General features: G+C 43.9%; 3 pseudogenes; all 3 read left to right on the plus strand.

Moving 5' to 3' along the window:
* The first annotated feature begins 1,915 nt into the window (after window positions 1-1,915).
* Window positions 1,916-2,728, plus strand: LOC142848543 (chromatin target of PRMT1 protein pseudogene; annotated as a pseudogene).
* Window positions 2,729-5,995: 3,267 nt separating this feature from the next.
* LOC142848544 (chromatin target of PRMT1 protein pseudogene) lies at window positions 5,996-6,808 on the plus strand (annotated as a pseudogene).
* Window positions 6,809-10,066: 3,258 nt separating this feature from the next.
* On the plus strand, window positions 10,067-10,840 carry LOC142848545 (chromatin target of PRMT1 protein pseudogene; annotated as a pseudogene).
* Window positions 10,841-17,081: the final 6,241 nt, after the last annotated feature.

The raw sequence follows: 17,081 nt of genomic DNA on the forward strand, positions 1-17,081 counted from the left end.
TCGTTTAAGTGTTTTGCATTGGTTTAGTATGGTATACTGTATATATACAAATTTTGTATATTGATACAAACTTGAGGTCAATTTTAGTAAAACATGCTCTACACACATTTCCATTCTTGTCTGAGCTATTGTACCTCTACAGCTCATTTAATATAAATTAATATAAATTTCTAGACTTTGAAAATTCTTATGATCAATTAACTGTTTAATATAATAAAGAAATATAGGTTAGTAGTTAATCACCTAGTACAATTGAACTCATAGTCATACTAGGTATATTTTCAAGATGAAACAAAGATAATTTAGAAGGATAGGTCATTTTCAAACACTTCAGAGATCTACAGAATATGGCAATTAAATTGTTTTAATAACCTTGGTTGTTCTCTGGTGTGGGAAGGTCATATGTCTATCTGTTGCTTTCATTGAATAATTAATAAAGAAACTGCTTGGCCTGAAAGGTCAGACGTAGGTGGGAGGAGTAGACAGAACAGAATGCTGGGAAGAAGGGAAGTGAGCCTGACGCCATGCCTCTCCTCTCCAGGGCAGCCGCCATGGAGCCAGCCGCCAGATCAGACGTGCTGAATCTTTCCCGGTAAGCCACCACATGTTGGTGCAACACAGATTATTAGAAATGGGTTAATCAAGATGTGAGATTAGGCAATAAGAGGCTAGAACTAACGGGCCAAGCAGTGTTTACAAGAATACAGTTTGTGTGTTGTTATTTCGGGGCATAAGCTGGCCAGGCGGCTGGGAGCAAGGCGGCTGGGAGCCAGGCGGCAGGCTCGCAGCCCAGAGCTCCTTGTACACTTCTCTTTGTGACAATGAGACATGTCTGCTTCTTGCAGCTGCAATCTTCTTCTGAGAAGATAATGGACATGGAAGAAACTGCACATGGAGTTTACTTTCTCTGTGGCAAAAAAGGAAGCCATCGGGCAAAAAATGCCCTTGTCTCAACTGCCTACATGACATTGTCCTAAAGACAAGCAGGACACAGAATATCCTCCCTCGCGGAAAAGCCTGTCGAATATGCTAGGCCTGAAGGCTGAAGATGGATGCCCCGATGCTAGCAGAAACTCGGTTTGGGTTACTGTACGGGCAGACAGTTGTTTTCTGTCATTGCATGGTTTGGAAGTCGCCTGCTTGCACCTCCTGCTTACTCAGTTCCTGTTATTTCCTTCTTGGGTCTCTGAGGGAGTTGAGGATTTGATAGCTACAGCTCTAGTTTTCCAGAAAAAGAAAGCAAATTACGATAGAAAATCAATTAGGGAGAAAACTTTGAACCCAAATAGATAGGATAGAGGTGAAATCTTTCTCTGAATTTGTCAGACACAAATGGATGGGGCATTGTTGATGTATTTATTGCCTGTACTTATTGTATATGCTCATATTGGTTATAGCCTTCTCTTTTCTCTTAGATAGAAAGTGGGAAAATAGTGACATTTCAATAGTATTTTAATAAATAAAGATTACCTAAAGATCTGAGAGTAAAAGAGTGCCATGGATCAGCCTAATGAGCAGATTTAGAAACACACCCGTTTAATCCCAGTAGCCACACCCTAACACACACTCTAATCCCATTGGTGCAGGCCTTTAGTCCCACCCCTAGAGGAGACTATAAAAAGGCGTGGAGACCTCTCTCAGACACAGTCTCATTGTGAGATTCCTGGATTGGCAGCACGGACTAGCACAAAGGAAAGGAAGGAGAGGGTGGGCCGGACAAGCAGAAGTGTCGGTGGACTAGATAGCCACGCGACCAGGAGTGAGCTTCGCATCATACCCTTTAGGCAAGCACCTAACCCAAGCACCCAGCAAATAAACCCGAGTGGTTCTTGTCAGCTCAGATTCAGCAAACCCGCCCAGAGCGGCCGCAAGAGGAGCCCTGGAGTCCAACTCCTTCGATTCTCAGGACCTGAAGATGGATGCACAGTCAGAACCGAAACTGGTGCTAAAAAGAACCACCAAGTTGTCTCTAAATGAGCGCTTTACTATGCTGCTGGAGAACAAACAGCCCACGCCAGTGACTATTCGGGCTTCGCTGCAGCAGCAGCTGCAGGGCAGCGCCAGAAACAGAAGACTGGCCCAGCAGATGGAGAATAGACCCTCTGTCTGGGCAGAATCAAAATTTAGGCAGCGCCTGGGTAACAAGAGGAACATCCAGACTCCCTTAGGCCTACCCAGAGGTGACCTGTCCAGGGGAGCGATTGGAGGACGAGGCCTACCCAAAATCCAGGGAGGCTTTTGCCGAGGACGAGGAAGGGGAGGACTACGTGGGGGACTTGCCACCAGAAGCCTGCCAAGGGGCGGGTTGTCATTCCAAGGTCGAAGCCCGCTCCTCCGAGGTGAACAAGACTTTGCTGCCCCACGAATGGATTCAAGAGGTGGTGCTGTTCCAGGTCGTGGAGGTCCTTGGAGAAGGGGCCGAGGGCGTGCAGCTAGGGGTCGTGGTAGAATCGGTGGTAGAGGTCTGGCTGTGATAGGTTGGGGAAGAGGGAACTTTGGATGCCGTGATGGAGGCAGAGGTGACCGCACTCGCCCTGGATTGACCAAGGAGCAGCTGGACAAAGAACTGGATGCATACATGTCCAACACTAAAGCACGCCTGGATGCTGAGTTGGATGCCTACATGGCAGAGGCAGATTCAGAAACTGAAGCCTGCTTGGATGCTGAGTTGGATGCCTACATGGCAGAGGCAGATTCAGAAACTGAAGCCTGCTTGCCTGCCACTTAGACTCTCTGGAAATCACCACAGCTGTGCCTATGAAGAAATAGCCTTGAGCACCCATGAGAAGGACTCTGACTGAGGCCGGAAGGACTCACACCGTGGGTTGTGGACTCCCTTGCCACCGATGGGTGCCTTTCGTCTGTTCTGTTCACCTTTTGATGCTCTGTGAAATAAACCCCATTTTCCTTGATTCGGCTGAGTTTGTTTTGTTGTTTATCCAGTCACCCAGTCTTGGGTTTAAGCAGGAATGCGTTGGCCCTGTGAGGAGAACTTTTTTCCAGTCTCTGCCTCACCTGCTGTATACGCCGATAGTTTAATATTTCTTCTAATCACCTTTATGATCCCAGAAAGAGTTCCCAGAAGCAGCCAGAGTTCTCACTGATGGGAGCTCTCTGGGTTAGAGTTCTACACCTTCCTTAAGAGCTGTGTGCTCACAGCTAAACTGAAGGTGTGTGTGCTATGTTGATGGTGAAGGGGGTAATTTGGAAATGTTGATAGTGCTCCTGAGTCAGGAACGGCGTACACGTTGTAGCCACTTTGATTTAGTCGTTGACATTGCATAGGACATGCTGAGCCGGATGTGTAGAATTTCCACCCTAAAATAACATTTTTTAACTTATCTGGCCTTTGTGTCATTTCCAAGAGATTTTTCACATTTAGTGAAAGAGAAGCCATTTGTGGTCGCCAAAGACTCTCTGCTAGGAGAAGCTTTACAACCTAACTGCAGACGTGCAGCTACCTATGTCCAGAACCAGTCTTGGTTCAATCTACAAACATCGCTTCTTTTTGAACCTCTTGAAGGTTTAATTTTAACAATAATTTGTCAGCTGTTCAGTTTCAGTGGAATCCATTTATCTGGCTCGTTATAACAAACTGTTGTTTCATTCAAAAAATTTATCAGCACCCAATCATTAGGAAGTAGCCTAGAAAACTATGCACATTTCTCCCCTCCACCCAAAAATGGATTATGGATGTTGGTTTTTGTGTAATGTGTTAGTTACAATTTATTATGGATAATGCTTAGGGAAAATCTAAACAAAGCATCTTTGGTTAGATCCAAAGGTTTTGTTTTGAAAAACAAAGCCTGGGTGTTGGTGGCAATCAATTTAATCCCTACACTTGGGAGGCAGAAGCAGGCTGGTCTTAATGAGTACAAGGTCAGCCTGGTCTACAGAGCAAGTTTCCGGACAGGTTCTATTGCTACTCAGAAACCCTGGCTCAAAAACCCACAATGGTGAAATAGAAGTAGACAGAGAGCGAGAGACAGAGAGAGAGAGAGTGACAGAGACAGAGAGAGAAGAGAGATAAAATGAAAAAAAAAATAAAAAAGATTATTGATCCAGTTTTTAGCACCTATTTCGTTTAAGTGTTTTGCATTGGTTTAGTATGGTATACTGTATATATACAAATTTTGTATATTGATACAAACTTGAGGTCAATTTTAGTAAAACATGCTCTACACACATTTCCATTCTTGTCTGAGCTATTGTACCTCTACAGCTCATTTAATATAAATTAATATAAATTTCTAGACTTTGAAAATTCTTATGATCAATTAACTGTTTAATATAATAAAGAAATATAGGTTAGTAGTTAATCACCTAGTACAATTGAACTCATAGTCATACTAGGTATATTTTCAAGATGAAACAAAGATAATTTAGAAGGATAGGTCATTTTCAAACACTTCAGAGATCTACAGAATATGGCAATTAAATTGTTTTAATAACCTTGGTTGTTCTCTGGTGTGGGAAGGTCATATGTCTATCTGTTGCTTTCATTGAATAATTAATAAAGAAACTGCTTGGCCTGAAAGGTCAGACGTAGGTGGGAGGAGTAGACAGAACAGAATGCTGGGAAGAAGGGAAGTGAGCCTGACGCCATGCCTCTCCTCTCCAGGGCAGCCGCCATGGAGCCAGCCGCCAGATCAGACGTGCTGAATCTTTCCCGGTAAGCCACCACATGTTGGTGCAACACAGATTATTAGAAATGGGTTAATCAAGATGTGAGATTAGGCAATAAGAGGCTAGAACTAACGGGCCAAGCAGTGTTTACAAGAATACAGTTTGTGTGTTGTTATTTCGGGGCATAAGCTGGCCAGGCGGCTGGGAGCAAGGCGGCTGGGAGCCAGGCGGCAGGCTCGCAGCCCAGAGCTCCTTGTACACTTCTCTTTGTGACAATGAGACATGTCTGCTTCTTGCAGCTGCAATCTTCTTCTGAGAAGATAATGGACATGGAAGAAACTGCACATGGAGTTTACTTTCTCTGTGGCAAAAAAGGAAGCCATCGGGCAAAAAATGCCCTTGTCTCAACTGCCTACATGACATTGTCCTAAAGACAAGCAGGACACAGAATATCCTCCCTCGCGGAAAAGCCTGTCGAATATGCTAGGCCTGAAGGCTGAAGATGGATGCCCCGATGCTAGCAGAAACTCGGTTTGGGTTACTGTACGGGCAGACAGTTGTTTTCTGTCATTGCATGGTTTGGAAGTCGCCTGCTTGCACCTCCTGCTTACTCAGTTCCTGTTATTTCCTTCTTGGGTCTCTGAGGGAGTTGAGGATTTGATAGCTACAGCTCTAGTTTTCCAGAAAAAGAAAGCAAATTACGATAGAAAATCAATTAGGGAGAAAACTTGGAACCCAAATAGATAGGATAGAGGTGAAATCTTTCTCTGAATTTGTCAAACACAAATGGATGGGGCATTGTTGATGTATTTATTGCCTGTACTTATTGTATATGCTCATATTGGTTATAGCCTTCTCTTTTCTCTTAGATAGAAAGTGGGAAAATAGTGACATTTCAATAGTATTTTAATAAATAAAGATTAGCTAAAGATCTGAGAGTAAAAGAGTGCCATGGATCAGCCTAATGAGCAGATTTAGAAACACACCCGTTTAATCCCAGTAGCCACACCCTAACACACACTCTAATCCCATTGGTGCAGGCCTTTAGTCCCACCCCTAGAGGAGAATATAAAAAGGCGTGGAGACCTCTCTCAGACACAGTCTCATTGTGAGATTCCTGGATTGGCAGCACGGACTAGCACAAAGGAAAGGAAGGAGAGGGTGGGCCGGACAAGCAGAAGTGTCGGTGGACTAGATAGCCACGCGACCAGGAGTGAGCTTCGCATCATACCCTTTAGGCAAGCACCTAACCCAAGCACCCAGCAAATAAACCCGAGTGGTTCTTGTCAGCTCAGATTCAGCAAACCCGCCCAGAGCGGCCGCAAGAGGAGCCCTGGAGTCCAACTCCTTCGATTCTCAGGACCTGAAGATGGATGCACAGTCAGAACCGAAACTGGTGCTAAAAAGAACCACCAAGTTGTCTCTAAATGAGCGCTTTACTATGCTGCTGGAGAACAAACAGCCCACGCCAGTGACTATTCGGGCTTCGCTGCAGCAGCAGCTGCAGGGCAGCGCCAGAAACAGAAGACTGGCCCAGCAGATGGAGAATAGACCCTCTGTCTGGGCAGAATCAAAATTTAGGCAGCGCCTGGGTAACAAGAGGAACATCCAGACTCCCTTAGGCCTACCCAGAGGTGACCTGTCCAGGGGAGCGATTGGAGGACGAGGCCTACCCAAAATCCAGGGAGGCTTTTGCCGAGGACGAGGAAGGGGAGGACTACGTGGGGGACTTGCCACCAGAAGCCTGCCAAGGGGCGGGTTGTCATTCCAAGGTCGAAGCCCGCTCCTCCGAGGTGAACAAGACTTTGCTGCCCCACGAATGGATTCAAGAGGTGGTGCTGTTCCAGGTCGTGGAGGTCCTTGGAGAAGGGGCCGAGGGCGTGCAGCTAGGGGTCGTGGTAGAATCGGTGGTAGAGGTCTGGCTGTGATAGGTTGGGGAAGAGGGAACTTTGGATGCCGTGATGGAGGCAGAGGTGACCGCACTCGCCCTGGATTGACCAAGGAGCAGCTGGACAAAGAACTGGATGCATACATGTCCAACACTAAAGCACGCCTGGATGCTGAGTTGGATGCCTACATGGCAGAGGCAGATTCAGAAACTGAAGCCTGCTTGGATGCTGAGTTGGATGCCTACATGGCAGAGGCAGATTCAGAAACTGAAGCCTGCTTGCCTGCCACTTAGACTCTCTGGAAATCACCACAGCTGTGCCTATGAAGAAATAGCCTTGAGCACCCATGAGAAGGACTCTGACTGAGGCCGGAAGGACTCACACCGTGGGTTGTGGACTCCCTTGCCACCAATGGGTGCCTTTCGTCTGTTCTGTTCACCTTTTGATGCTCTGTGAAATAAACCCCATTTTCCTTGATTCGGCTGAGTTTGTTTTGTTGTTTATCCAGTCACCCAGTCTTGGGTTTAAGCAGGAATGCGTTGGCCCTGTGAGGAGAACTTTTTTCCAGTCTCTGCCTCACCTGCTGTATACGCCGATAGTTTAATATTTCTTCTAATCACCTTTATGATCCCAGAAAGAGTTCCCAGAAGCAGCCAGAGTTCTCACTGATGGGAGCTCTCTGGGTTAGAGTTCTACACCTTCCTTAAGAGCTGTGTGCTCACAGCTAAACTGAAGGTGTGTGTGCTATGTTGATGGTGAAGGGGGTAATTTGGAAATGTTGATAGTGCTCCTGAGTCAGGAACGGCGTACACGTTGTAGCCACTTTGATTTAGTCGTTGACATTGCATAGGACATGCTGAGCCGGATGTGTAGAATTTCCACCCTAAAATAACATTTTTTAACTTATCTGGCCTTTGTGTCATTTCCAAGAGATTTTTCACATTTAGTGAAAGAGAAGCCATTTGTGGTCGCCAAAGACTCTCTGCTAGGAGAAGCTTTACAACCTAACTGCAGACGTGCAGTTACCTATGTCCAGAACCAGTCTTGGTTCAATCTACAAACATCGCTTCTTTTTGAACCTCTTGAAGGTTTAATTTTAACAATAATTTGTCAGCTGTTCAGTTTCAGTGGAATCCATTTATCTGGCTCGTTATAACAAACTGTTGTTTCATTCAAAAAATTTATCAGCACCCAATCATTAGGAAGTAGCCTAGAAAACTATGCACATTTCTCCCCTCCACCCAAAAATGGATTATGGATGTTGGTTTTTGTGTAATGTGTTAGTTACAATTTATTATGGATAATGCTTAGGGAAAATCTAAACAAAGCATCTTTGGTTAGATCCAAAGGTTTTGTTTTGAAAAACAAAGCCTGGGTGTTGGTGGCAATCAATTTAATCCCTACACTTGGGAGGCAGAAGCAGGCTGGTCTTAATGAGTTCAAGGTCAGCCTGGTCTACAGAGCAAGTTTCCGGACAGGTTCTATTGCTACTCAGAAACCCTGGCTCAAAAACCCACAATGGTGAAATACAAGTAGACAGAGAGCGAGAGACAGAGAGTGACAGAGACAGAGAGAGAAGAGAGATAAAATGAAAAAAAAATAAAAATGATTATTGATCCAGTTTTTAGCACCTATTTCTTTTAAGTGTTTTGCATTGGTTTAGTATGGTATACTGTATATATACAAATTTTGTATATTGATACAAACTTGAGGTCAATTTTAGTAAAACATGCTCTACACACATTTCCATTCTTGTCTGAGCTATTGTACCTCTACAGCTCATTTAATATAAATTATAAAATTTCTAGACTTTGAAAATTCTTATGATCAATTAACTGTTTAATATAATAAAGAAATATAGGTTAGTAGTTAATCATCTAGTACAATTGAACTCATAGTCATACTAGGTATATTTTCAAGATGAAACAAAGATATAATTTAGAAGGATAGGTCATTTTCAAACACTTCAGCGATCTACAGAATATGGCAATTAAAATGTTTTAATAACCTTGGTTGTTCTCTGGTGTGGGAAGGTCATATGTCTATCTGTTGCTTTCACTGAATAATTAATAAAGAAACTGCTTGGCCTGAAAGGTCAGACGTAGGTGGGAGGAGTAGACAGAAGAGAATGCTGGGAAGAAGGGAAGTGAGCCTGACGCCAAACCTCTCCTCTCCAGGGCAGCAGCCATGGAGCCAGCCGCCAGGTCAGACGTGCTGAATCTTTCCCGGTAAGCCACCACATGTTGGTGCAACACAGATTATTAGAAATGGGTTAATCAAGATGTGAGATTAGGCAATAAGAGGCTGGAACTAACGGGCCAAGCAGTGTTTACAAGAATACAGTTTGTGTGTTGTTATTTCGGGGCATAAGCTGGCCAGGCGGCTGGGAGCAAGGCGGCTGGGAGCCAGGCGGCAGGCTCGCAGCCCAGAGCTCCTTGTACACTTCTCTTTGTGACAATGAGACATGTCTGCTTCTTGCAGCTGCAATCTTCTTCTGAGAAGATAATGGACATGGAAGAAACTGCACATGGAGTTTACTTTCTCTGTGGCAAAAAAGGAAGCCATCGGGCAAAAAATGCCCTTGTCTCAACTGCCTACATGACATTGTCCTAAAGACAAGCAGGACACAGAATGTCCTCCCTCAAAGAAAAGCCTGTCGAATATGCTAGGCCTGAAGGCTGAAGATGGATGCCCCGATGCTACCAGAAACTCGGTTTGGGTTACTGTATGGGCAGACAGTCGTTTTCTGTCATTGCATGGTTTGGAAGTCGCCTGCTTGCACCTCCTGCTTACTCAGTTCCTGTTATTTCCTTCTTGGGTCTCTGAGGGAGTTGAGGATTTGATAGCTACAGCTCTAGTTTTCCAGAAAAAGAAAGCAAATTACGATAGAAAATCAATTATGGAGAAAACTTGGAACCCAAATAGATAGGATAGAGGTGAAATCTTTCTCTGAATTTGTCAAACACAAATGGATGGGGCATTGTTGATATATTTATTGCCTGTACTTATTGTATATGCTCATATTGGTTATAGCCTTCTCTTTTCTCTTAGATAGAAAGTGGGAAAATAGTGACATTTCAATAGTATTTTAATAAATAAAGATTACCTAAAGATCTGAGAGTAAAAGAGTGCCATGGATCAGCCTAATGAGCAGATTTAGAAACACACCCGTTTAATCCCAGTAGCCACACCCTAACACACACTCTAATCCCATTGGTGCAGGCCTTTAGTCCCACCCCTAGAGGAGAATATAAAAAGGCGTGGAGACCTCTCTCAGACACAGTCTCATTGTGAGATTCCTGGATTGGCAGCACGGACTAGCACAAAGGAAAGGAAGGAGAGGGTGGGCCGGACAAGCAGAAGTGTCAGTGAACTAGATAGCCACGCGACCAGGAGTGAGCTTCGCATCATACCCTTTAGGCAAGGACCTAACCCAAGCACCCAGCAAATAAACCCGAGTGGTTCTTGTCAGCTCAGATTCAGCAAACATGGCGGCAGCGTCCGCGAGGGGAGACCTGAGGTCCATTCCCTTTGATTCTCAGGACCTGAAGATGGATGCACAGTCAGGGGGGGAAGTGGTGCTAATAAGAACCCCCAAGTTGTCTCTAAATGAGCGCTTTACTAGTCTGCTGGAGAACAAACAGTCCACGCCAGCGACTATTCGGGCTTCGCTGCAGCAGCAGCTGCAAGGCAGCGCCAGAAACAGAAGACTGGCCCAGCAGATGGAGAATAGACCCTCCGTCCAGGCAGCATTAAAACTTAAGCAGCGCCTGGATAACAAGAGGAACATCCAGGCTCCCTTAGGCCTACCCAGAGGTGACCTGTCCAGGGGAGCGATTGGAGTACAAGGCCTACCCAAAATCCAGGGAGGCTTTCGCCAAGGACGAGGAAGTGGAAGAGGAAGAGGAAGGGGAGGACTACGAGGGGGACTTGCCACCAGAAGCCTGCCAAGGGGCGGGTTGTCATTCCAAGGTCGAAGCCCGCTCCTCCGAAGTTACCAAGACTTTGCTGCCCCACAAATGGACTCAAGAGGTGGTGCTGTTCCAGGTCGTGGAGGTCCTGGGAGAAGGGGCCGAGGGCATGCAGCTAGAGGTGGTGGTGGAATCGGTGGTAGAGGTCTGGCTGTGATAGGTTGGGGAAGAGGGAACTTTGGATGCCGTGATGGAGGCAGAGGTGCCCGCACTCGCCCTGCATTGACCAATGAGCAGCTGGACAAAGAACTGGATGCATACATGTCCAACACTAGAGCATGCCTGGATGATGAGGTGGATGCCTACATGGCAGAGGCAGATTCTGAAACTGAAGCCTGCCTGCCTGCCTCTTAGACTCTCTGGAAATCACCACAGGTGTGCCTATGAAGAAATAGCCTTGAGCACCCATGAGAAGGACTCTGACTGAGGCCGAAAGGACTCACACCGTGGGTTGTGGACTCCCTTGCCACCAATGGGTGCCTTTCGTCTGTTCTGTTCACCTTTCGATGCTCTGTGAAATGAACCCCATTTTCCTTGATTCGGCTGAGTTTGTTTTGTTGTTTATCCAGTCACCCAGTCTTGGGTTTAAGCAGGAATGTGTGGGCCCTGTGAGGAGAACTTTTTTCCAGTCTCTGCCTCACCTGCTGTATACGCCGATAGTTTAATATTTCTTCTAATCACCTTTATGATCCCAGAAAGAGTTCCCAGAAGCAGCCAGAGTTCTCACTGATGTGAGCTCTCTGGGTTAGAGTTCTACACCTTCCTTAAGAACTGTGTGCTCACAGCTAAACTGAAGGTGTTTTTGCTTTGTTGATGGTGAAGGGGGTAATTTGGAAATGTTGATAGTGCTCCTGGGTCAGGAACGGCCTACACGTTGTAGCCACTTTGATTTAGTATTTGACATTGCATAGGACATGCTGAGCTGGATGTGTAGAATTTCCACCCTAAAATAACATTTTTTAACTTATCTGGCCTTTGTGTCATTTCCAAGAGATTTTTCACATTTAGCAAAAGAGAAACCATTTGTGGTCGCCAAAGGAGAAGCTTTACAACCTAACTGCAGACATGCAGCTACTTATGTCCAGAACCAGTCTTGGTTCAATCTACAAAAATCGCTTATATTTTTAACATCTTGAAGGTTTAATTTTAACAATAATATTAGCTGTTCAGTTTCAGTGGAATCCATTTATCTGGCTCGTTATAAGAAACTGTTGTCTCATTCAAAAAAATTTTCAGCACCCAATCATTAGGAAGTAGCCTAGAATACTATGCATATTTCTCCCCTCCACCCAAAAATGGATTATGAATGTTGGTTTCTATGTAATGTGTTAGTTACAATCTATTATGGATAATGCTTAGGGAAAATCTAAACAAAGCATCTTTGGTTAGATCCAAAGGTTTTGTTTTGAAAAACAAAGCCTGGGCGTTGGTGGCAATCAATTTAATCCCTACACTTGGGAGGCAGAAGCAGGCTGGTCTTAATGAGTTCAAGGTCAGCCTGGTCTACAGAGCAAGTTTCCAGACAGGTTCTATTGCTACTCAGAAACCCTGGCTCAAAAACTGTCAGGAGCCAATTTCCTCCTAAAATCATTACAGGAACCATCACCCTGGGGAGTCTGCAGAGAACCCCACACCCCTAATTGTGTTAAGAATGGTTCTATTGACAGAGCCTACCCCACACCCAAATTGGTTGTTAATGAGAGCTATCTGTTAGCGGAACCCACCCCGCATTCCAAACTATCTAGAGAACTAGGTGTGTCATCTCCTAGTTGTAACTTCCAGGCCTACTGTGACCTGACTGAAGATAACCTGCTGCCTACGTGACCAACGAGGACCATGTGACCAACGTGAACCACGCGGCAAGAGCCCAGAACCCTGTGCCCCATCCCCCCAACTCCTTACCCTATAAAAGGTTGTATCTCGTCCCTAATAAACGGAGGCTCTGACAAACTTTGCATGGCCTTCTTCCTGTCTCCTAGCCCATATCTTCCAGGTAGTGCCTCTCCGTGACCCTGGAATAACTGACTGCCAGGCGGGCTACTAACCCTAGACTAAGTGGCCCGCCAAGGCAATCGACAGTGTGCCCGAACCAGCGACTCGGAGCACGGTCAACTATCGGACGACAACGCGCAGTCCCGGGACAACAAGAAGAAAACAGAAGGTTCTGCGGCTGTAGAACTCGGACAGATCTGCAGGATAAGGTAGGCGCAGGCTCACCGTCGTCCAAAAAGATATGGGACTTTCAAGGGAAGAGAAATTCATACAGGAATTTAATCAATCACTCAGGGAGAGAGGAGTAAGAGTCAAAAACAGAGATTCATATGTTTGCTTTATGTGTTTGCTTGTGGACTCAAAAGGGAGTCCCTCGAGATGCGAGAAGTTAGGGTACAATCCACACAGCTACGCCTGCCAAGCAGGCTGGCTGCTAGGGCTAGAGAGCCTATGTCTTTAACCCCCTGCCATATGGAGCAAAAGCTGACAGGCAGGTTTGCTATACAGGAATCTAGACTCAAAAAGTTGCAGCTTCATTTAGGACAGTAAATATGCTTCTTTTCCATTTTAAAAATCTTGCTTCTTGGTCAAAAATCTTTAGTTTGTAGGTGTATAAGTTTATATCTAAGGTAGATTAATTTCAGTACTGTGTTTCTGTAGGAAAGTTTTAAAATCAAAGATTGTGATATATTCAGAGGATTTTTAGAATTGTTTAGGCTATCCTGAGTTTTTATTTCTTTTGTATAAGGTTGGAGATTGTTCTTTTGAGTTCTATATTGTTCTTTTGAGTTCTGTGAAAAGTTTTGCTATAATTTTAATGAACATTTACATTAAATCTGTGAGTTCTGTGAGGAATGTTGCTATAATTCTTAATGGACATTTACACTGAATCTGTAAACTGCTTTCAGTGAAATTGTCATTTTTGCTGTGTTTCTTCTGCTTTGCAAGAAAGTAGGGGATCTTTCAAGATTTAAAGTTCTTATCCTACAAGTTTTTCCATTTGTACGGCCCGCTCTTGGGTGGGAGTCGTATTGTTTCAGCTTGAGGTCCTTTCCTGCTGCCAGGTGTGGTTTCAGGGTGGAATACTGAGACTCAGGCCTCTTAATTAAATTTATCAAGGGCCAGAGCTATACTCTTAACAAGCGATAGAGATGACAGGACCCAAAACTTCTGTCCTGCTTGCTTGGAGTTACTCCAAGATATTTTGTGGTATTCATGAATATTAAAAAGGATGATGTCTCATTTATCCTAGATGTAAAAGAGGTACATCTGGGTTGTTTTCAGATTCTAGGCTGTCATAAAATGGTTCTGCTGTGGACATGGCTGAGCACGTGTCCTTGTGGTTTGGTCAAACATCTTTGTATTTAGGCCCAAAAGGGGTATTGCTGAGTTTTGAGGTAGATATTTGCCTAATTTTAAAAAATAGACAAAATGAGGGTCCCTCAGTGCTGGGGAGACTCTCACTTGGGTCTCTGGATGGCAAGGGCCCGGAGACCATCCTTGCTGAGGTTGCACACGTGGCCTTGGTTGGTGGGGGAGGAGTTCGACCCCCAGTGACCAGGAGAAAGAATTTTTTGAGGAAAGGGGCCACACCCCAGTGGTCCAGGAGGTTCTTAAATTCCAAAAATCCTGTGGTGGTCTCAGGAGGACAGCTCTCCTGCCTCGGGACCACTCCCAAGGTTGTAATCCCCTAGTTCCTAAAACAGTACTGTGATGATTGCAGCTGGAAAACCTGTTTTTCCAGGTTAAGGTCTGGCTTTGTCTTCAGCTGGTTCCTGGTGCAGGGTCGCTAAGCGGCTAGCCCTGGATTTTTGATTCTTCTCTTCCTGCTGGGAGAGTCAGGTTCATCCAGGATTTTCAATACTAGGTATGATCCAAAAGTGGCTGTGCCAGTATGCACTTCCAGCACCAGTTTACACTTCTAGCAATAAAAGTTTTTTCTTTACCCACATTTTCTTAAACATAAATTGTTAATAATAATTTTTAATCTTGGTCATTTCTACAAGGATAAGATAAAATCTCGGAGTTTTGGTTTGCATTTCTCTGAGGACTAAAGGTTGTTATGTTTGAGCATTTTTTAAATGTCTCAGTCATTTTTAAGTTCGTCTGAGAGTTTTCAGTTTAGGTATATAACAAATATTTTTTGGGATTAAAATTTTTAATGACTAATTTCCTGAGTTATTCATATATTTTTGAAATGGATTTATGATAAGTAAAGATCTTTTCCCACTATATAGTCTTGTTATACAAAAGTTTCTCAGTTCAGGAGATTTATGGTTTCTCCAAATGTTTATGCCACTGAGGCTGTGTTGAGATGTGGCAAAGTGTGCTTCAAAAATTTTTCTGTAAGATTCAACATAATTTTTATATGCTGAGGCCTTTGGCTCATTTAAACATAAAAAGTTTTGTATATGGAGATGAATGTAGATTTATTTTCATTTTTCTACATGTTGGTGTCTAATGAGGCCAGCATTATTAGTTAAAAAAATGCTTCATTTTTCCATTTTCCTATCTGCAAGGCAGACTTAAAACTTAAGAGGAGGATAGCTTAAAAACTTTTAATTAGATATACAATGGTTAAAGCCCTAGTTATAATATTCTCATAAGGGACCTTGAGCCGCTAGGTAAAATTCTTACAAAAAACAATTTCCAATAAAAAGCTTAAACAAGCTGCCTAACAGGTACTCAAGCAGGTAAAAAATATAAATCAACAGGTAAAGTATGCAATAATGTATAAGTACAGTATATTACAGCTATGGCAAATGTGTATATTAAATGTAAAACTTATTTTACAACAGTTTTATAAAAAATGCTGTTTATGGCTAAACCTTCTCAGTTTTGCTAGTTAAGATATTAAACTCTTAATTTGTCTGATACAAAAGGGCAGGATAAAAGCTGAAAAATGGTTTGACAAAATATTGACTATGATCAATGTTTCTTATACTAAATAATAGATTCATTGATAATTTTAAGATTGATTCCTGGACAATTGTCTTTGCTCAATTCAAAGGCAAAAACAATAATCTTTTCCCAGATCATTGCTACAATTCACACAACTGTATTTTGCTAATGTTATAGCTAAAAAATCCCTTAAAGGATTTTATGCTAAATTTTACAAATGGCTTTTCCAATGGAAAAACTGCATGTATGGTTAAAATAAAAAAAAAATTGTGGAGCGTAACACGGCTCCTTGAAAACAACTCATAAAAGTTGCAAGCAGATCCTGATGCAAACGGATCTGGCGCAATAACACCAAGCTATCCTTTGCTAAGGCAAGGTGGAAAAACCCTTGCAATGCATTATAAAAAAAATACCCGACCTATATATATTTGGGGTCGAGGATATGTTTATGCTTTTTTCACAGAAAGAAAAGAAAAGCTGGATCTGATGCTGTCGAGGCTGCGGACATTCCACAGAGGAGTTCCAGAGGAGATTGGGGAGAAGTCCTTGGTCCGGCCTTTCCTGCCCCCAAGGAGAGGAGTGCCTGATAACACAACCTGCTACACCACTCTGCAGGGTGTCAATTCTGCCCCTAGAGAGTCCAGGGAGACCCGCCTGAGATAAGTGCCAGGATGTGCTTCAGATAGCTGAATCCAGCTCACCTCACTCAGGAATCCCACCTGCCCTGAAGCACTAATGCTGAGCTCCTTCTGCAGTTTGAATTCTGGTTTGCTTTGAAACTAAGATGCAGACTAAACATCAGACAGTTTTAATCTTTGACACAAAACTCATTTTAATTAAAATATTAATGCCTTTTCACTTAAGAAAGGGGAAAGATTAGGGTTCCTGTCACTGTTGCTCAGAGACTGGAACTGGTGGTATTTGATAACAACAATGTATGTCATTGCGCTCTTACTACAATGCGCTTATAGATGTTGGGAAAAGTCTGACACACGCTGTAAAATGTTTGGGTTTAATGCATATGTTAAAAATTTAGATTTAGATCCCTTTTACACTGCCCTAATTATTGGCAGGCAGCACTCATAATCTTATTGTGGAGTAGGCATTTAGGAAGGAGGATACCTAAGGCCAGATTAAAAGGTGAATACTGGGTTTGGAAAATGCCCTTTCTTCTTGTCTGGAAGATGGAGTTATTGGTGCCCAAAATTATATCATTATATTTTGTTTGAGGAGCTCCTCACAGCCTTTTCATTAGTGATAGACACAGGGGCCCAATGACGGGAGTTAGTGTGGATCCTCGCCTGAACAGCACACCATACAGAGGCTGTACTGGCCGGCTCAACAATGGCATGGTGCCAGGCACGAGGAGTGCCCTCCACATAGCCCAAGACAGGGCGACCTGTGATCTGTTTACTTTAAATCTCGCTAGATACCTTTCATTTGAGGAGCTCCAAGGACGGGTGACTTGTGGCAGAAAATCCCCCAACCTAAGACAGGATACTGGGAATCCTAAGACGGGTAAGGGGGATAAAGACCTGGTCCCCACTAGACCTAAGAATCATAAGGCACCCCTCTGTTCCCAGGAGAGGTAAATTGCTTCACCATTCGAGAGGAGGGTCTCTGCTTGTCCCAGTCCCTTTTCTTTTAGATCTGACACCTTGGTTGGACTCTGACCTGATGCCCTTCACTTAATAGCTGCCTG

Source organism: Microtus pennsylvanicus, chromosome 4 (assembly GCF_037038515.1).
Source record: "Microtus pennsylvanicus isolate mMicPen1 chromosome 4, mMicPen1.hap1, whole genome shotgun sequence".
In the NCBI taxonomy this organism is placed as follows: domain Eukaryota; kingdom Metazoa; phylum Chordata; class Mammalia; order Rodentia; family Cricetidae; genus Microtus; species Microtus pennsylvanicus.